Genomic DNA, 22,617 nt, shown 5'->3' on the forward strand with positions numbered 1-22,617 from the left:
GAAGCATTTAATCGCAGGTAAAATCAAAGAGCTGCATTTTCTTAATCTCCGATATTTGATTATTATTGCAAAATTTATTAAAAAATATTTTAAATACAAAATTTATTAATTCTTTCACAATCTCTGCGTCAGTACATATGTTTATCGAGTATAAAACAAAGTTCATATGATGCTTTTGCACCGCTACATCTTGTGATATCGCCACTAACATAATATTTTGTTGTATTTAGTTGCAATGATTTCTTAAGGAAAGTTAGATTATCACATCTTAATAGAGAAATGGTCTCGGAGGACTTGAAAATGGTCAAAAAAGCGAACTAAAACAGTGAATATTTTATTGGACCCGTGGTTAAGCCATTAGATAATATAGTAACACAGTTATATATTCGCTGAGACGATATTTTAATTTACCTTTTGCTTTTGGCGCTAGCACATTTACAACAATAACTTCTGTTTTTGTGCGAATATTTGTGAATAAAGCAATGTCTTTTTAGGTTGTACCTATTATGGATCAGGTAGTCGAAGCGACAAAGTTGTCGGTCAGAAAGATACAAGCAATTGTTTGGAAATTTAAAAATAACGGAACACGTGTAGCTTTAGGTTCTCTTAACACAATATAAAAAATATGGTCGTCGATTTAAGGATACATGTGCTTTAAAAATGTCGAGATGACATTGGAATCAGTTAAAAAATTATTAGTGGAAAAAGTAAATATATGTATATCGAAACACCATTGAGACTCTTAATTTATTAAATAAATTAGAGATGATATGAATCTAGTGCTTGGATAATCATTCATATTAAAATAATTTTAATAACTAAAAACAAAACATTATTCGTCAGAAGAATATTCTGAACTTTCTGAATCTTCGTTCACTCTAAATTTTAGAGTAAACGAAAATTCAGAATTTTCAAAATATTCTTCTGACGAATATATTGTTTTGTTTTTAATTATAAAAATTATTTTAATGTGAATGTTTATTTTTAATTTGTTGTATTGTGTTATTTATTAATATAAATTTTAAGTTAATAATCTACTATGGCTTTTAATTAACTTTCACACCAAAACATGTAATGAAATTATCGAAGACTTATTATTCTAATATTAGTCGTTTAAAAGAATAAATATATATGAGAAATAGTTAAGCACGTGGTACTGTATATTATACAGATAAATAATACATGTAATTAATTAATTTAGTAATAAATTATCAAATATGTACTAAAAAACACAAACATCTAGAAATTAAGAAGATCTTTCTAATTTTTGAAATACAAATTTGTTTATATAAACACGTGAATATAAACATTTTCGATCATCCTGTGACGTACACTAACCCAATCGACACTACTATGTCGAAAATATCGAAGTTTACCGCGTTTCAGGGGTGTCAAACGTGTTCATTGGAGTGCCACCTTCTCGTCTAACTTTAACCCTGCGGCACACGTGCCGAGCGTTACTGAGCGCTTGCGCATACGGAATTATTTACATGACGTTTCACCACTCCACCATTTGGTATCTGGTGTTCGTGTCCCTAGCACGCTCGCTGGCTTAGAAAAAGAGCACGTGGTTTGCGTACTCCAGGCGATTGGCCGAGAAGCTCCACAATAGCGTTTCCAAAACCGTCTCAGACTAAGGTTCTGTCTGTTTTAATTCAACAAATTCAAGAACAGTCTTCAGGTATACTATGTCTTAACATATAGAATTGCATCATTATTTTCGCCTGCACCTACGATTTGGTGAATGGGAATAGCTTGGCATTCCTAACCGTCTCGTCAAAAAAAATCCTACACAAAATAAAACAGCGTGCTGCATTAGATTCTATATCCATGATGGTTAAATATGTGCATATACATTTATGTTTGTTTTATGTACTTTTTATATTTTATAATAATTACACGTGGTAGTGTGTATGATCTTCTTCATTTAAAAACATAATTATTCGCGCAGTTAATAAGTAGAGATCAACTTTTTAAAGAGCTAATGAGCTTATATTTTTTATAAATGCATTTTACGTGAATATTGACTTGTAACAATGAAGCTCGAATATTACTGTTGGCAAGATAGCTTATCGTTTGTATGTAACAATTAAAACCAAACTGTTACGTTTTTAGATTGCACTAAAACGACAATAGGGCATAAGTTATTTTATAGCTTATATTATGAATTGTGAATGTTTGGATCCATGATGCAATAATTGTAAGCTACGCATAATTATAACCACGATGTCGAAGTTTTACTATACATAAATCTAAATTAAACTATCGACAAGATTTGTATTAATTATCATGATCATCAGCTTTCAGTGTAAATATATAAGGTAACATTCTTAGATAAAAGGTAGTACATATACCTACTAATAAATATTTTTTATATTTATATGTATAATATATGCCTTTGAGTTGATTCATAAAATAAAGAGCATTTAAATGCCTTAGATTATTTTGAACTATCTGTTATATACCTAATACTGGATACAGGGTTTTTCAAAGATATAGAAATGTTTTTAGTATAGATAAAATAACAAATTTATTTTATTATATATTATTATTAAATATGCTAGTTATTTTTTTGTGTACGAAAAATATATATTTTAGCTTTTGTAATCGTTTTACCTGCATTTTGAATAGAGTAGAAAAACAGGTATTATATTTCAAACGCAACCTTTTGCACGCATCGGTCTGGCGTGAAACTAGTAAAAAGTTTAAAGATTGCATCATCTGCAAAGATTCTCAAATGGGTGAAAAAATATTTCCCGAGCTAACTTACAATACTCCAATACACATATATTCGTCCGTGTATAACTATTCAAAATTCGAATGTCTTCGTTTATATTATATTTGTAGTGCAATACTTAAAAATAAAATATTTTTAAAAACACCAAAATATATTATGTATCTTAACAACCCAGTTAGAATTTTTTTTGTCGATGTACCTCTGCAGTAAAACGGTCTAATTGTATCCTTTTTTGTTTAATAAATTTATCTTCTTATTTTTATGTTGTGTATAACAGCAATGGCCATAACAACTAATAACCGACAAGTATCGAAAAAAACCCTTCCTAAAATAATATTTCTGAGTTAATATTGTGTAGCTGTGGACTTTTCCAATGACTGGTTTTTATTTTTTTTATCGCGTTTAAAGCAATGTGAATAGTTAAAGTCTGTCGAAATAATTTATTATGGTAGTATTTTTGAGCGTATAGAGCTACAGTTTTCGGCTGCAGGAATATTTAAAATTAAACTTAATTACATAAGTAACTTGTCTAATAAGGCATAATAGTAACCGCTGTGGATTGTTTTCCTTTTTCGAAATAATTTAATTACAAAATACTAGATCATCTAAAAAATTAAAGCCACGTCTCTCATTCTCTGGACTATGGTTGTCAATGACAAAATCATTTGTATTACACTAAATTCTTTGAAATTTTTTAGTGTGTGTGTTTGTTTCAACTTCCGCATTCGTGACACCCACATTGACAAAACTTATACATGTCTAAATGTTCAGTGAAATGGAGCTACTTGATATTTAAACATTATTATCATTATCTTTGATAGATGTTCCGCTTCTTCTAAATTCAGAAGTAGATTTTTCTGTAGCATAAAGACACGAAGAAATCGCAGTATACAGTACAAACAACAGTTTAAAAAATAGAATAGCATCCATTTCATAAAAAATAGCCAAAGACGTTTTTTTTTAAAATTCTGCCATAAGTTGTCTTTATCTTCGTTTTAGGGATGTTTTGTTTTTAAGACTTTATTAGTTGAGATGTTCTCGTAGTTTAAATATGTTAAATATAAGTGATGTTTTTGTGGGTGTGACTGTAAGCTCCAGACGTTCAACTCTTGATTCTTGGCGTCGAGCTAGACAAGGGGATGCGAAGTGGGAAGCGGCGGCTTCTATGATCTTTATTGGTCTGAAGTTGTTAATTGTGAGGAAGACTCTCTAAGGAGTTTCTGAGTATGTGATCGTTGGTTGCCCGCGTATCCGTATCTATACTTATGACACAGAGTTTTTCCCGCATATTTTGGTGGAGCGGCCAATTATAAAAGGATGCCGAGTTTTTGAAATAGTTTGCCATTGGCCGCTAGAGTAGATTATGAACCTTTTGTATGGCAATTCCAAATGCACGTGTTATTCTTTCTCAATGCAACGAATACTTTTAATATTTCTGATTCATGGCGATTACTTTTACTTAATCTGCAAAAAAAATCTTACGGTGTGTTCCATTTTAACAAAGAAGCCTTTTTTGTTTTAGACGCGTAAAACCTGTTTGGCTTATATAGTCAATTTACTCCCTACATTGGGTGGTCCATTTGTTGAATGGAAGGATGGTTCAATTGATGAATCCTACAAGGTATACTAAGAGACCTTTCGTGCTTAAATTTTAGTGCTTTTATATATCAAGTAATAAATATAGTTTCATCAAATTGAAAAATAGTAATCTTTAAAATATTTTATAATAAGCTGTAAAATAGTTCATGTGTAAATTACAAAACATCGCATGGCGTAATGGCGTAAAATCGGTGCTTTGAGTTCGCTTAAAAATCTTGCTGTACCGTCGAAAGTCGAACATCTAACAGCCTTGAGATAATAGTGTGTTTTCATATTGTTTGTTAACATGTGCAGTGAATGCACGCTAGTTGCGTATTCAATGGTTTTAAAACAGGTATATTAAATTATATTTAATTGAGTATATTAAATCTGTCGGTTTTTATATATATGTACGTAAATACTCGATATAATAAATCATGTCAGATTTAATATATTTGATCTGAGTGAATAAACGTACATTTAATATATATTGTTAAGTAATCACATAGGGATCCCTAAATCGTCTTTTGTATCATATTGCGATCAAGTAGTACCGTTAAAAGAACAGTAAGAGCGTTCCGCACGTACTTGATCCCACAAAAAATTTGCATAGAAATAAACTGACGCAGCGAGTGCCACTAGAAATAAACATCAGGTGAGTGAAGATCGAGTGTTACGTACAGTCGTATTCGGTTATGGTGAATAAAAAATAAAACATATTGTAGTTACTTCTAATTCAGAAATATTTACTGCTTTTATTAAAAAGTTTTAATAAATTAATTATAAATCATAACAGTTTTAAATATGGCTGTAAAGTTTTGTGTCAATATGATATTCAATATATAGGTCGTCGTGGTATTATAGTCATACCGAGTGTTCCCAATGAGATTTTATTGCTTTTGACGTGAATTTTTGCCTTCTGAGAAGTGATAATTGTTTTCGCACTCTCCTATTGACCAAAATTCGGTTTGAATATACTTTGATCAGCCTTCTTATATTAATTAATATAACTTTACAAAAAAAAATACATTCACTATAACATTTATACATTGGATGTAAATAAATAATAAGTATATAAATATATAGTATATTACTACATAAAGAAAAGGTAAAATCATATAATTTTATTAGCACTTGCCAGATAATTTGTATTTTCACTGGTAAAAATATATATCTACTGATGGAAATGTATTCCGATATGATTTTGACTGATATGACATATTTTGAAAAATATTTTCTGGATAGATTCTAGACTATTTTTTCCTAGATTTTCTTTTAGAAATAACCACTTGAAACTAATTGTATTATTTATTTATTTTGCTGCATTAAATCCAGTTGTCAAATTACTGATAAAACAATCTATAAAAACATTACATTTATATAATTCAACAGGTGCTGTTGTTGAATTTTCGTTATTTCTCTATTTCTTTATTAGGTATTCGATCTGAATTTTCAGAAATATACTGCTAGTGATTTACATTCAATTTACTGCTACTGATTTACATTCGTTGAATATTTCCTCTCATGTCTCATATTTTTTAAATCAATAATCTGTAATAATAAAAACTACAATCTGTCTCTTTGAATAATAATGTTTATTGTGAAAGTACCACCTAGAATGTGCTTTTGAAGGCAATGTTCCGGTCCTTTTATTTCTTGCATGTATAAAAAAGGCTGAAGGAACTTATACCTGAAATACATCTGTAAATACAGCTGTAGTTTAGTTCAGATTCATTATTTGAGGTCGATTTTTGCTATGATTTTTCTAGAGTCGGGCCTCTGAAGGAGAACAGGCCCCGGGAATTTGTCCCCCCCCCTGTAAACCCAATATTTAACGTTAGATTTTCATTTTACATTACTGCACTGTTCACTTAGTAGAGGCAGTGACAAAGTTTGACTATGTTTCGTAGATATAATTGATTCTGTTTTATTTTTGTTGATTTTAATTTTCCATCTTTTACAGTATTCAATAGATTTTTGTAATTTATTCGCGATTTGGTAAATATTGTAAGCACTCGTTAAAATGGTTGTATCGTCAGCGTACATAGATAAACGTGTATTTTTAATTTTGGGACATTGTTCGTATACACGATAAAGAGAAACAAGCTTCCACGAGGAACTTCAGGTGAAATAGATTTTATTTTTCAGGTATGAGTCGTGGGTTCTTATTGTTATATTTTGTGAATTAAACCGTCATGCCATCACCATAAAACCAGATTTAGAAATACTGAAACTTTTTATGTATTCACTTTTGTTGACAACCGTTTAGTTTTTACAAAAATCATCTAATTGATTATTTTGATTATATTGTGTTATGTACGATAATAAAAGCTTTTCACCGAACGTTTCTTTCAATAAATTGATTATGGCGCGTGCTGTCCGGCATGTTGGTACTGTCCGTATTGTTGAAACCAAAGCTCTTCCACATGAATGGCAGTCAATTAGGAAACGAAAAAGTCAGTAATCATGGATCTGTAGGACTCTCCATTGTCTAACATTCTGGCCTGCATAATTTTTGTACATATGATTCCACCAACCCATAAAGCACACCAAACAGTGACTTTGTGGATGTAATGGCGTTTCAATAATGGCGTGTGAATTTTCTTTACTCCAATCGCAATTTCGCATTCAACTAAATTTCTACTTCTTTCTTATCGACGGGATGTTGTTAATAAATATATTCTTTAGATTTATTTTTTCCTCCTAGTTTTTGAAAGGTATTCCAGATATTATTGGATATTTTTTTGCGATACTATAATATGTTTTGTACTCGAATTTGTGTAACGGAATTGACGCCTAGTCCTACACGATAAAAGCTATCGTGCAGTGACTCACCGTAGAAGTTCCAAGAATGTGACGTGTGGCCCAAGTTTGACCAATCGTAAGCCAACATTGTGGACTCGCCCCCATCGATGCTCTATTTTAGGGTCACCCTAATAGTTAGTACCCTAGTACGTTTCCTGTGTCGACTTGTGAATTTGAATCACTTCATCGAACGACCGGCTATAACCGGTTGCTGGTATTGCGTCATCTGCCACCTGGACAATATACCCCGAAGAATTGTCTCGCTATTTTTAGCAAATATAATCTCGAAACCTCGGCTTAATATTTCTTGATCTTTAAATAAATAAAATCCTGCGTTTAAAATTCGAAGAGGTTTTATTTAGCGTACATGTTTTATAAATACTTCTTATACCTGATTATATGCTTATGGTGGTGCTCATTAAAAAATAACGCATGATATGTTATTTATTTAAATAACTTTTAAGATATCCTTATTCCAAATATCGCAACAAAAAATACCACAAGATTGTCTGTTGAACACTATAAACTGAAAATACGTGCTAAATTATATCGATATACTCAAAGAGAGCAATAACAAAAGACTGTTTTAGAGTTTTAGAATATTAAAATGGCAACTCTGTGGAGGAAGCGTGCGCTACAGCTTCCACTTATAAAAAAACGCACACTAAACCAATACATCGTATGGTAGGAGTTGACAACCAGCTACTGTGATATTATTTTTTATTTATTTTATGGGCCGAAAAATTTACATTTATAACTGGATGTGATCCAGACGAAAAGCATTGCCGAAAAAAATGAATTATTAGATGTATTTTTAATTGATTACTTCATTCCAAACAACCAATCTTTATGAACAAACATTCTCGAAAATGATGTCAATAAAAACCAAAATTAAAAATCGCATTAAATTAGAGACACCTCTTCGAATTGCATCATCTACAATTATGGCTAGGATTGATGCACTAGTTATTAAATAATGTATTGGATGTGTGTAGAGGATATTGGTTGATTCTGTTCAAAAGGAAGTTGATTGTTTATTTAATATTTTTTTGTGGATTTTTATGAATATATGACTCTTACTTACTTCCAACTTAACCGTGATTTAATTTTGAATTTGAATTTTTTAAATGTAATTAATTGTATTTATATATATGTATATATATATATTTTCTATATATGAACATTTATATCTATTATATGTATCACTATATAAAAAAAATATTTTATTAATTTTTGAAATGTTTTTAATTACATTTTTTAAATACTATATCATACATTTAACATTATTATCGACCTCTGCATAAGCTCGCCGAAATATGCAGATACGATAATAACCGTTATTGCAGTGCAGGTAGAAACTAAAACAGCACACAATCATATTTTCGTGCGACGTATACGACTTTCTTCTCGTGACTCGGCCCTAGCACGCGCGAATGTGTTTATAAAAAATTGGAGGCCGAGGCGTACGCTGCTGTAGAGGCATAATCTGATAATTCAAACCAGGATAAACCATTTCTAGATTAGGTCAATAAAGCAGCAGTAATAAATCACCGGGTACTGACGGTGTAAAAGCAGAGATGTTCAGAAGGGGTAGAGTAGAGATTCTACAACGTATTCACAAAGTAATAAAAAACATCTGGCAAAAACTGTACAAGTATAACTCTGCTTAATGTATATGTCACGGTCTCCGGTTAGAGACTAAGGTGCTTCGCAGAATATATGGAGCCATAAACCAAGGAAATGAGTGGCGTATTAGAAATAACCAAGAGCTGTACAACTTATACAAAGGAAAATGTCGCCACCTTCATTCGTGTTGGAATCCTTCTTTCAAATGGACTCCATCCAAAAGCCGAGACAACTGCTGGATAATAAACCAGATGGCTGAATATTGGCAGGAAGAACAAGGATTCGGTGGTTGGATGATGAAACAAGAGCACCAGAGCCAACAACTGGAGAAAGAGTTTGAGGAAATTCTTGAAAAGAGTGAAGGCAAAAATTAATGGATCTTGTTTAATAACAGATCAGATAAATTATATACACAAATTAAAAAAACACAAAATAAAAAAAATAATTGTTATAAAAATTAACATTAATTCAAAGCCAATTCTAAAAAATTATATGATCTTTTTACAGAACAGATGAGTGCGCCACGTGAACGTAAACGTAACGTTTGTTCATTATACTTCATCACAAGGCCTATATGATTATCGTATGATCGATAACCTGTATAAATAAGAGAGTCAATAAAGCTATGACGCGGTTTAAATATTCAAAGCAAATTTATCTTGAAGCACGTTAGTATTATATTTCGGGCAATATCTTGAATCGAATGCTTGATACTTATTATCAAATACACTTATTAGCACACTATTATTCTCAAAGAACTCTTGAGTATTGATTAATTATTAGCACTTGGTTAAAAATATCGAAAGACTAGACTGAAGATAATTCAATTTAGAAGTGAAATCGTCCGTTGATTTTATGATGTAATATAAGATCTTCTTTTATAATATTCGTATTTTAACTGAAAAATTGCATTCATATAAAGTTTTAAAATCTAAATATTAATTATTGGTTTTAAAAGTAAATATATGAAAGTTCAGTTTGTTTTCGAAATGATATCTTTTTCACTATATATTACTTTCATATTATTATCGTGCTGTAATATATTTTTGTATTTAATTTTCACTAATATATTACGTGTGTAAGTGTTTGATAACGATATTGTTTAAGTCAGTATTATTGATTCATTAGTGTTATATTATTTTCAAGACAATATATGCCATTCATTTTCGTTTCTTTAAATTTAAATCACGATTATAAGACATTCATATTCAGCTGTGCATACTCGATGCGCTATGTCAATTCGTACCATTCGTACGTATATTGCCATAACGTCAAAAGGGAAGTCGTCATTAATTTAATTGCAGCAAATAGACATTAATACGAACAACTAAAAATATAGCTGCATAAATTGAATTCGCATTTATGGAGTTATTAGAAATGCCTTTATGAAGTCGTTTAATTTTGCATCCTTCCTGCTGCTTCTATACAATAATTAATGATTGAATAGAGATAGGAAATATTGGCAAATTTTGTTTTGATCTTTTTGATGAAGATGCAAAATATTCTCTGAAATTTTGCTTGAAATAAAATGTAATGATAGCTATATATATACATATAAGTTCCAAATAATGATAAAAAATGGTGGCAAAGGAAATTTGAGTACATACTTATTTTACTGGAATATTTATACCATGTATTATAATTTAACAAATCGAAAATTTGATTAAAAAAATATTATATTAAAAATAATAATTATTACTAAATCAAGTAGTCATTGTTTTAAATTACCATTGGTAAATATAATATTTTTAATTGTATACAAATTAATTAATTAAGAACTAAGAAGTGTATTAAATTTATTTTAAATGTGACTCGACGCTTAAATTTTATTTGTCATATACAAAGCTAGTCATTTTGGCACGACACTTGACACGTTTTTGCCGAAATATGACACTGAATGCACTGAAGCACCTGAAAAGGTAATTTCTAAGAAAAGAAAAAAGAGAAAATATATACATGTAAAATGTTTTCTTCTTCAGTCACGATGAAAACTAGTTTGCCAATATTTTCGCAACCTTGACCTAAAAAAAGTTCTCAATGACCAGATTTTCTCGCACGCGCGACTGGGATATAAATAAATGAGAGACGACGAAAATGAAACGTGCTTTTCATGCTTTTTGTAGATTTGGATGCTTCTCTATAATTTAAAAATTCGACATTAACTAATCGAGATGATCAGTGATAGTTTAATTGTGAATTATTTAACACAATTTAAATAAAAATGTAAGCATGTATTAATTATTAAATTAAATTAAGATGGTTAAAAAAATTATTACTATATACAAAAAAGAATACATAGTAAGAAAGGCATACAATATTAAAATTAAATATTACAAAGAGGAACAGCTCCTCGTAGCTGACATAAAATTAATCAATGTGCAATTCCAGCGTATTAACCCTTTGAGCGGTATCGCCGTACATGTACGGCGATCGATATTGCACTGTTTGAGGTACCAGATATGGTTATACATTTACATAAATAATTTAAGAAATAAAAAACCTGTATAATTTTTTTTTTAATTTTAATAAATGTTAGTGATTTTTATAAAAAATAATACCAATAAATTAAATAGCAAAAATATTGAGAGCCTCTGAATTGATATAAAAAAAAAGAAAACAAAAGCCGTCATTTTCGTAATTCACAAAATTGGAAAATCAGAGCAGATTCGTTGCTATTGATCTCGATACACCAATTTGACCATTCCCGTATACTTCGAAATGGTTTGAAGCATACATATTGATAATGATTTCGAACAATTTCTGGTGCTGATAAAATTTACTATAAATATGAATAATATATATCAGGTGATTTTTGAATCCAGTCTTTCAAAGCAGATCTATTGCTTATATGCTAATATGCTGTAATAGAAATATTAAAAAATACTTGTTGATATAAAAAGATAAGAATATATATAAAAACAGTAGATTATTTATATATTTTTACATACATGCACCATTTTAATGGAGTGATCAACTAAGATAATACATTTGTCCTAAGAATATTGTAAAAATCTCACAATTATTTGTTTAGTATAATTTGTAATGTACTTACGATCTTTTATTTTCATAGTAGCTCTAAATTATACATCCAATCATAGTGTATCAGTTAATCTCTATTCTCATTGAACCAACCACAATAGACACTGCTTATTGTTAATATTGCTTGATTGATGTATTATTGGAAACTTGTGGAAATTATTATATATAGGTGTATGTACATGAGCGTCATATAATTCTCGTTTTACAATTTTGTAAATCAATTTCCAAGTTAAATTAATGTTATAATAAAACACTGCTGTTTTTAAATATAATTTATTTAATAATAAAAAAATATTCAGGAATTTATAAATAACAAATTACGCAGCAACTAATTTTGGAAGTTTCTTTATATTCATTTAATTGTTTAACTTGTCGCGAAACATAGCAATATATTTTTGAAAATCTGATAAATAAAGTTGGATGACCCAAGATCAGTTATTAAGTCCGAATTAGGAATAATCTATATATATGTGCTTTTAAGGAATGTGCACAATAAGAGTAAATAAAATGTCACAAAATATATTTAGATAATGATTATTTTCTCTGAATACTGCAAGAAGTTTAAGCTCGTGCCAAGAATAAATTTAGAAGTTTCTCGTATTTATTGTACTGTACTGATTGTTCTGATCCATAAATAACCATCGTTGTTAATATTTGATATAATTTTATCATTATAACATAATTTATATTTTTCATTGCTAATACTAATTAAAATTATCGATAGCGTATTCATAAAAAAAAATATTTATATATTTGCGCAATTTTATAAAAAAATACTTTTAAGAAATAAAATTTTTTTTTTCGGATTCTGATTTACACAAACCTGATTTTCAAAATGGCATCGATTTGTTTTAGAAACCCTTAAAATTCAATTAGATTTGGAATTATTTTGATGTTTGATATAATTACAACATAATATTTAACATATCTACTTGATAAAAAACATATGTATGTCTATCGATTAGTTTGACGCGTAAGGATCATTGACCTTAGTAAGTACAAGGTTTAATTGGATTTGTTTCTTTCCATGCCTATACTTCAATAATTAGGTCAAATAAAATAAAAAAAAATGATATTTTGTCATAGATCAATATTTGCCCGTTTGCATATTCCAAAGAAAAAAATATACAATATATTTGTATATGTATGCTAAAGTAATTTTTACTTCTCACATACATAAATAAATAATACAATATTTTAACATACGCATTTACATAAATACTACCAGAAGTTTTCATCAGTAAACAATTAATTGTTTATTGATGTAAACTAATTCAGTGTTTCTTAAATTTATATCTGTTGCGTGAAATAGCACAGGTTAAATGTAATCATCACCTTTCACCTGTTTGGGATTTTAAAATTTAAACGTCGAATTTAATATATATTTTTTTATTAATGCATATGTAAATATTAAAAATAAATATATTTTAAATACGGTATAATATATTTAAAATTATTATATATTATACGGTATAATAAATTATTAGTATGGTATAATATATTTAAAATTATTTTTATGACTCTTATTCACTAAATATAATTAATGAATATATTTTTTATACAATTTGTACTTGAAATAATTAAGTTCACATAATATTAAATATAAACATTATTAAGATTAATGCAAACAATCATCATTTTTTCATTGTTGATTTTTAAATTTATTTTTTAGTGCACTTTTTGCATGGACTCACATATTTTGTATCTCTTATACGTATAAATGTATACTAATTCCTAAGTATAATATTTCCAAGCGGTCATATGATCACAACAACGAAAAATACGACATGCATACATGATAAACACGACAATCATACCACAAAAACAGGATTTTTAAGATAAAAATACCTATATCGTGTGGTTTATTCAAAACCTGTTCGACGAGATTAATGTGTACATATCATTGGAAACTTCACACATGCACGTTAATTTATTTTTTATTAGAGCAATGAGTAAAAAATACTTATTACGAAGAGTGGCAAAAAATCAGCGTCAAATTATAATACTGAAATGTATTGAAAATAAAAAAAAATCATTTTAATATTCAATGGCTGGAGTAATTATTAGTTTTCAAGAATTACTTATTATGGTGCTTGCGACCAGTCTTGTTGAACATAACTAAATACCATATCTTACCTAAAAATAATAACTAAAATTAATTTAATAGCTTTTTATTAGTTATTTTAAAGTTAAAGAGATGATCTAAATCTGTATTTTTGGCAGAAATATTTTTAATTTTTAGGATGTCTTTGATGTACAGCTATTACATATACGTACATCCAAATGCACTTCCACAATATAATTTTTTCAATTTCATAAAACATCTTGATTTATATGCTAACTTACATGCAGATTTCAGATGTATTTTGCGAGCTGTTTTTTTAGATGGTTAATTTGATATTTTTTCTACATTTAAGATCATATTTAAATATATTTTTCCAAATTGTTCATAGCTGTTTTTATCTAATTACATAAGTCGCTGCCTTGTCAGTATGCGAGGTATGGAAATCGTGGCTTCGATGAGTATTTCGCATTCTAGAGTATCACTGTGGTACTCTAGAGTCTAGAATGAGACTGTCGACATCGCCAATACATAAAAAAAATATTCTCGTTTTTCTCGAAATGGTAATTTGTCGAGCCTAAACGTCTCATATTTTAAACTGAAGCCGTGTTAAATATGAGACTGATGATTAAACTGTCTTCTCTTTGGCATTGTTTTAAGTTTTTATTTTGTTGCATAAGCTTTTCATTCCTTCAGTGCATCCTTTCGGCGGCTTGTTTCAAAAGCAGTTATACAATTTGATTCTCTATTCTTGACACCTATAATTTAAAGATTGCGTATATTCTGCAGATATGTTCCTAAAACTGTCTTGTATAGATTTTTGTTTTTATCAATAATTTATTGTTAATTATTACGCCTCCTTGCTGTACGACTGCACTCTAGAATGTTATGTTAGTTCTTCTCGTCCGTCAAACAATAACATTAAGCTGAGTGATTCATTACGCATTTGTATGCACAAAATGATGAAAAACGATAACACATAAATGTATTGTAATTAATTCAGATGACGCACTTGTAGCTTGTAAAAATCACGCTCCAGTTCACAATTTCATTTCAAAACGTTTCGATGCGAAGACTCTGCGGGGGTGCCTATGCTGCTTAAGAGTTTAGTCATCATACCCTATAATCACATTTATGTTAATAAATTCACATTATTGAATGGCGTAGTAAAGTATATTCTAACACTTTCTGCACTTTTTCATTCAACTCATTGTTTTATTAAACAAAATCAATATCAAAAATCACTAGATAAAGGTGTGTGCATTGTGCAACACAACTCATAGCAGTTAAATCAACAAATCTGTAGGTATGTAGCGCTACTCGAGACAAGGAGAATTTCGTATTGATTTGCTGGTGAGTGTCACTCAATTGAAAGCAACAGTTCTCATTTTTTACGTATTAGGTCAAAATTGTTTCAATGTTTCGAACATCGTCCGAAATTAAATTTCATTCTTTAGCTGAAAGTGACCGAAGTTCAGTCGGTCTTTTATGTATGGTAATAATAGTTAAAACTCGCTGTGAGTCATGTTTTACTCAGGAACATAATGGCCGCTGTCTTCCTAGCTTTTGTGTTTATTTTCGATGTAACCTACTTATATTGTTTGTTATTATCCAAATATTTACAATTTAGAAATCATAATTTTGACTTAAAACATGCAATACAAATATACACGCATAAACATATTCTATAAAATAAAATAAAGTTTTATAATCCAGTTGAAACGCATATTATTGTTAGCCTTGACTCAAATTGCCGTAATCGACGTTCATATTTTCATCAACTTTTACCCCATGAAAAGATATAAAGAGGCATTGAATTCGACAAAATTTTACACTGTGTTATGAATAAATTGTTAAAAAATAATTAAGAATATTTAGTATAAATAAAATAAATTAAAAATTAAATAGTAATTAGGAATATTTAGTGTAATTAAAATAAAATAAATTTAAAATTAAATAATAATTAAGAATATTTAGTATAATTAAAATAAAATAAATTTGGCTTGGTTCGTCCACCGATAGCAAGAGCATTTATCTATTGACCCATATCGACCCCTTAACAAATCTATTTAATAACATTTATATTTAAGATAATTAATTTAATCATCTCTGAATCACCATGAGCGTTGAAGTGGTCTAAATTATTGTAGTAAATTGCGTTCATGCATATTGAAAACAAGCATTAGATGCCAATGGATATTTTATAACGCCAGATATTAATCGGTAACGCGTCTTAAATAAATGGCGTCGAACACGATAGACAACTATTAAAGTACCTATGCATATAAATCTTTTGTATCCAATTACTGAATTCGAGCAATCGTTCATCCGATTAATCTGGTCGCTGGCCAAGAAAAGCGCGTCTCTTCCGTATTTAATAGACGAGAGTCACTTTGTACAAATAGAAAGTAAATAGGACAAAATTTGGAGTCAAAAATTTTAAAATAAGAGAAATCTCTATTTTCACAAGAAAAATTAAAACTGATCTAAAGCGCAAAATACTATTACATAATAAGATTAAATTTATATTTATAGCAGTCTAGCATAATCAATTAATAGCAATATTAAAAAGTATTTTACTAAAGCAAAAGTTTTGCATTCGGTATCTTGTGTCGTTATAATTTTATCAAATGCCGTTACTTTAGACTGTAAAGGTGATCCAACTTCAGTTTCCAAACATTTTAAAAAAAAAACATAAATGTGATGCCTGCACTACACTCTCTGGAAGTTGGCCAAGGTTGGCAAAGAACGGAGAATATAGTGGGTTACTTCGGTCGAATTCAGTTCTGCCCGCTCTAAAATCTATCGGAAGTTGTCCGAGTAAAGTATGGGTAACTCAGTCGACTTAGCCAGCTTCGAGCGCTTCCGAACATTGCCGGCAAACGGACCGAAGTCGAAGCTGCTCTTTTGAGCACGAGTGGTGAGATACTTGTGAGAGAGATCATGATATGGTTTTTTGCAAACTTTTTTGTAAGAATATATTCTTATGTTTTTTTATTCAACTTTGAACACGCGTGATTATTGTCAGCTGTCTGATTTACAGTGCTGCCAACACAGGAAACTCGAATTGAATCAACCTGTATATTTGGACAAAGAAATATTATGTAGAAGCAAATTGCTTTATTGTATTGTTAAAAATATTATCTTCGAAATAATTTTCATAACTGTTTGGCATACAAACGTCATCCATGTTTTCATGTTATGTATGTTGATGAAACATAGATAACATTAATATATTCGATCAATACATACTCGAGAGTTTATTTTTTGTGTGTTGTTTATATTTTGTATGTATGATGCCATTGGTTTGTTAAAATATACATACGAATGAAATCTAACTAAAATTAGGGTAAGCATTAGTCATCGGTTTTGTAGCTTACCGATGAGTCGATGACTAAGTTAATTTTGTAATATCAATATTGTACGAATACTAGAAAAATCAATATAAGCCGCTATTTCCTGTTTATATGCGCATATCTGGAACTATACAATCCGCTTAGACATTCTCAACTAGAATTAAGTATACAATATTTTTTAATGAGTTTAAAATTAAAAACCGTTAGTTGAATAATGGAGGTTTCTTCTCACTTTTTATGTATTAATATACATATATGTATATGAGGTTTTGTTTTTAAAATCTTATGTTAAGTCTTTATTTTTTAATTGCATTTTTTTGATTGATTTTTTATTGTATGGTTCTACTTGATCATTATGATGTTTTATAATTTTTAAATTTATTACTATTGTTTAGGTATTTTCCAGTATTTTTAGTTTTTTGTATAATATTTTGCTACTAATATTCGGTAACCTTTAAATTTAGTATTGTTATAGTAAATTATTTAAAAACATGTAAATTATTAAAATGTTTTTTAACAAGTCATAGAAAAAAGGTAATAAAAAAATTGAATTGAATAATCTTATATTAGCCGAATTATTTTATTCAAGCTAAATAATGCAAATACACGTCATAAGCGGCCGCAAAAAATAAAATGTATAACAAATATTTATTGGACTGTATTTAAAATGTAAAATGGCAATCCTGTAGAATGGTGTAAATTTCGATATATAGTAACATTTTGTTAATCGTTGAATAATCTTTTCTTTACATAATATGCTTTAATTAAAATATTGTTGATACAATAAATTGGTTTACGACCTAATGGGATTAGTCTATATTAAGAAAAAATTAAAAAAATGGTACACCCTATTTCGTGGTGCTCTCAAATATTTTATTTATTTTTAATGTAAATAATAATAAACATCTTAAAAATCAATTATGGTGCATACCTAAAATAGATTAGCATCGTCCCACATAATTGCGATAAGGCGTCGTTGATGCTCGGCCTCGTTATGAGGAGGTCCTGTAATAAAAGTGTTCTCGTAGTTCAATAAAAATATTAAAGAAATCATGTAATTTAATAAAAAAAAAATACTGTCACATTTAGAAAAAGCTTCATTAACAAGTAGACAAACTATACGTGTTATACATATTTAAATATTTATAAATATATTTGAATTACTGAGGGATATGTACAGATGTGATGAGCAAATCACCGTTTGCTTTTTATCTAACGTGTAATAGCGATCTTAGAATGCCATAGAGACCGAACCTTCCCCACCAGCAGCTGCGCGAAATTTGCGAGGAGGGAGTTAAATATTTAATTTTTGCACTCATAGCTTCATTCGAGTGGTGGTTCTTCTCCGCTCCGGTCGTTCTGGCGAACTGAACATTTGTGTTATCCGATAATTCCATCTTGGAGTTCTCAGATAAGAGTTTTACAGGTAAGTGATTAGAGTTGTACGTTATAGTTTATAGTGGATTTTTATTTTCGTTCTGCCATTGTTAAGAATGGATAACGAATATTTAGGAGTCATTTTATCGAAATATAGGTCGCTGAATATCAAAAAGTTGTAAATGCTAATGGTGAGCTCACGATTTGACAATAGTTGACAACACAATTTAATTGTTTTTTGCTTTCTTTACATATTAGTTACATTCGTTTTAATTTTTTATTTGCTATCAAAATATTGTTTGCGATAGTATTTTTCGTGTTGAATTAAAATATATAAAAATACTTTTTTCTTATGTTTTTGAATATAAAAAGGTGAAGTTTTAAACATTTTAATTTAATTCTAAATTGCTGCTTCGCCATTGTACTTTGTATGTGGTATAAAGTTGGAAATATTGTTCTTAATATTTCTTTCTTAAAAAACATCCAGCATGTAGGGAAATAATTATGTTTTTAAATTTAATATAAATAAGCTATACAATACATTTAATTCAATTTTTCAGTGATTTGAGATGCGTTATTTATAAAACTAATTAAATGTAATTGATGATTTCAACATGTACTTTATTTATTAATCTAGAAAGATGAAGAAAAATTGGGGAAAAAAGATTAATTAGTTTAAAAATGAACTAACATAAAATATAAATTTTAATTATTTTAACTTAAAAAAATAATATCGTATAATAATAATATTTATTAACTGTTCACATTTGCGTGTATCTTATCTTTAGAAAACAAAAGTGTTATTGTTAAAACTGCATATTTATCATTTTTTACCACGTGTTCAGTGCGATAGATAAATGTAATATTCAAACATCTAGGCAAAGTTTGTTAGGAATATTTTAAACCAAATCTAAATTACACAAAAGTAAAATTTTTTTATTTATAAACAGTTTTAGTCTAAATTGTTTTTTTTACAAAACACTTCTAAGAAAGAATATATATGTATTCAGCATTTTGTACTAAATTTGCATCATTTCATAGGAGTCAAAATCAAAATTTTTAATATGCAAGTTAATTAAGATTTTTCCGTAAACTTATAAAATAATGACAATTTAATAACATAAAACAGTCTAACCCGCTAAAAATCAAATTAATAATGATATATGAAAATTTTATCATAAAAAAAGAAAAGGGAACACATACGACAAAAAAGCAAAAATACAGATTTTTTTTGTAATGTAATAAAATTAATTTTTAAAGGTATTATATTGATATTTAATAATCTGCAAGAAATGTGCTGTAAACAAAAAATTAAGATCTGGAAAAAATTTTATGTTATCTTTACAGAAACTATTTCGAAAAATACCTTTTCATTCATTAATAAAGGCGAGTTATGCGGTTGCAAATATTTTTTTTAAGTAAATCAAATTTTTTTACTGACGATGGGTTTAATACATTATGTTTCGAACGTGTAGAAGAAATAATTTGTCCTTTAAACTAACAGATAATAAGTCTTAATGCATAGCTTTGGATGAAACCACTGATGTTAGAGATACATATGATTCGACTTCTTTCGAAAAATTGGCAATGAATTTAATATTACCAAAGAATTTTCAAGCCTATGAGGCAAATTTTTAAAGAATTGTATGAAGCAGAAAAAATCACATGTTTGATTTTAATTGCTATTTTATCACACGAATTTGAGATTAGATCTTAAATTTTCAAAATACAGCAACTGAATTTAGATTTATTTGCTACTCTATACTCAGTTGACATCGATATGTTACATACGAAATTGCAATCTTTACTAGACTTTAACTGCATAATCAAATACCCCTCTCTGTTTATGACGTCTTTTTGGGAGAGTACGTTTATTTTTAGACGAATAGCTTGTAAAATGCAAACTGTTCGTCTTATACTAACGTAATTTCCGTGGCAAGAATGTTGGTACTGTTTTTTATAGTTGTGAATTATATTTCATATTACAATATCTGGTTTAATAATGTAAATATATATCGATATATAAATATCGATTTATGTTTTCTAGTGTTCTATATATGTTTATCAAATCACTGCTTGTATTGATACACTCAACGAAATGTGCCGTATATTATCAATACATGTCGATATTTTAAAATAAATGTTTATTAGGTTTCATTTAAAGCATCTTCGGTTAAAGATAATTTCGTTTTATATGATAAAGTTATCTAACTATTGATAAAAAAACAATTAAAACTTATCTTGTCACGAACGATGGTTCAACATAGTTTTAACACGTCCACGCATAACAAAGCTAATAATCTAATTTGTAGAATATGGTATTATTATTGTGGTTATGTATTATATGTATGTACATACAATATGTTTATAAAATTGCCAGAACAATCTATGTATTTCTTATATAAAATAGATTTAGTAATACAGATTTATTTTTACTCATTCGTATATGGCAAAGAAAATATATCGTTGCGTGGCAGACAAATGGTTATTTACAATACTTGTGCGATCACATTTTATTGTTTTCGTCTTTCATCAACATATCATGTTAGGAATATAAGTTAAATGTTTTGACTTTAGCATATCGTATTATATTTCATTTTCTTTGAGCTTCTTTAATTCTTAAATCAGTATATACACACAAACATTTATTTTAAATGCTTTCAACGATTTCATTTAACATTTATTTTGTATATTTGTCATTTAAAATCCACATTAAAAACTATGTTTTTGTAATAATTTTTAGTTTTATCTATCATTTTAATAAGAAACTCAGTATCTATTTTAAGTCAAATCTCTTTTGCTCAATATTCGACATTTATTAAAAAAGCTTTTATATAACATATTATAAATATTTAAGTCAACTATCGCTCTTTATGGATCTATGTATTTTTTTGTGTCTTCATTGTATTCCTTTTTGCATTGCAATTTAAAATCAGCGTTTATTTGTAATTATTTATGTTATGTACTATTTCTTCTAAGATAAAATTTATATTGTTTTATATTTTTTCGAATACCTGTAATCGTTTTTCTCAATGTTTTTCATATCAGCACAGCAAAAAGATTTGCAACTAATACACATTTTTCTTCCGTTCTATTTTTCACTATTGTTGAAATATGAATAAGCTCATATTTCGGAAGTTTATAAGTCCTATCGTTACGAGAATTCGGTCATTAGAGACTCTTAGTCCGTGGAAGTTTTAGCATACACTTTATACAGCCACATTTCAAAAGCTTCCTTTATTAATTGTGTTAATGTTTAAAGTCCAAGTCTCGCATACACACATTTACTGGCCTCACAAAAAATCCCAAGTTTCTAGCAATTTAGATGCAGACTTAAATCTTTTCGTTGGGATCCATTTCGTCCTTTACCCATTTACCCAGGTATTTTAAATGCTTCACCTTCTCAATTCTATCTCCGAGGCCCACGAGGAGCTTGCTTATTATTATGCATTTTGTTTTATCAATGTTTATTCGTAGGCCCTTTTAAACATTATTTATTTAAATTATCCAGGAATTTACTTGAAGATCGTCAACGGTCTCAGCAAATATTGACGTCCCACCAGCTCAATGAATATTATTAGTTGTCTCCCAGCCTACTTTTATTTATTTTTGTCCTTAGAAGGCTTCTTTGAATATGGTTTTGGAATATATTTTACTAGGAGAAAGAACACGTCATTGCATGACACCTGTCTTTATTGAAATATTTTCGGTTTGATCTCCCTCAATGCTAATTATTGCTGATTGATTGCAATTTGAATAGTCTTCCATGCAATATCCATCTTATACTTTTTTGTATTCACATTTATATCTATCATTATTCAAAGCTTATTAACATATTGAACGCGACATAAAAAATATTTAAACTTTAGTTAACATTCTGATAATTCAATACACTGATATTTCGACATCTACAAATCTGATTAAATTCATGTTAACGCTTGACGTACAAAGTCGATTTTAAGCATACATACATATGTTAATTCAGCAAAATGGAAACGATCAACAAGTACGTCTTATTATTTAGTATGTGTAATGTT

The 22,617-nt window shown here is 28.7% G+C and overlaps 1 protein-coding gene across 4 annotated transcripts in view; it reads left to right on the top strand.

Annotated features, from left to right (window-relative positions):
• The first annotated feature begins 1,488 nt into the window (after positions 1-1,488).
• path (solute carrier family 36 member pathetic) overlaps positions 1,489-22,617 on the top strand; it is a 35,291-nt gene continuing 14,162 nt past the window's right edge. For 2 of the 4 annotated variants that reach the window (XM_088187733.1, XM_088187735.1), the window contains exon 1: positions 18,529-18,629. The gene's annotated coding sequence lies outside the window, so the exon portion shown is untranslated. Of the gene's footprint in view, positions 1,682-18,528; positions 18,630-22,617 lie in introns of those variants that run through there. The other 2 variants (XM_088187734.1, XM_088187732.1) reach the window with 2 other exon arrangements.

The sequence above is a fragment of the Plectrocnemia conspersa genome, unplaced genomic scaffold (assembly GCF_051122295.1).
Source record: "Plectrocnemia conspersa isolate PC_06_02 unplaced genomic scaffold, ASM5112229v1 ptg000006l, whole genome shotgun sequence".
Taxonomy (NCBI): domain Eukaryota; kingdom Metazoa; phylum Arthropoda; class Insecta; order Trichoptera; family Polycentropodidae; genus Plectrocnemia; species Plectrocnemia conspersa.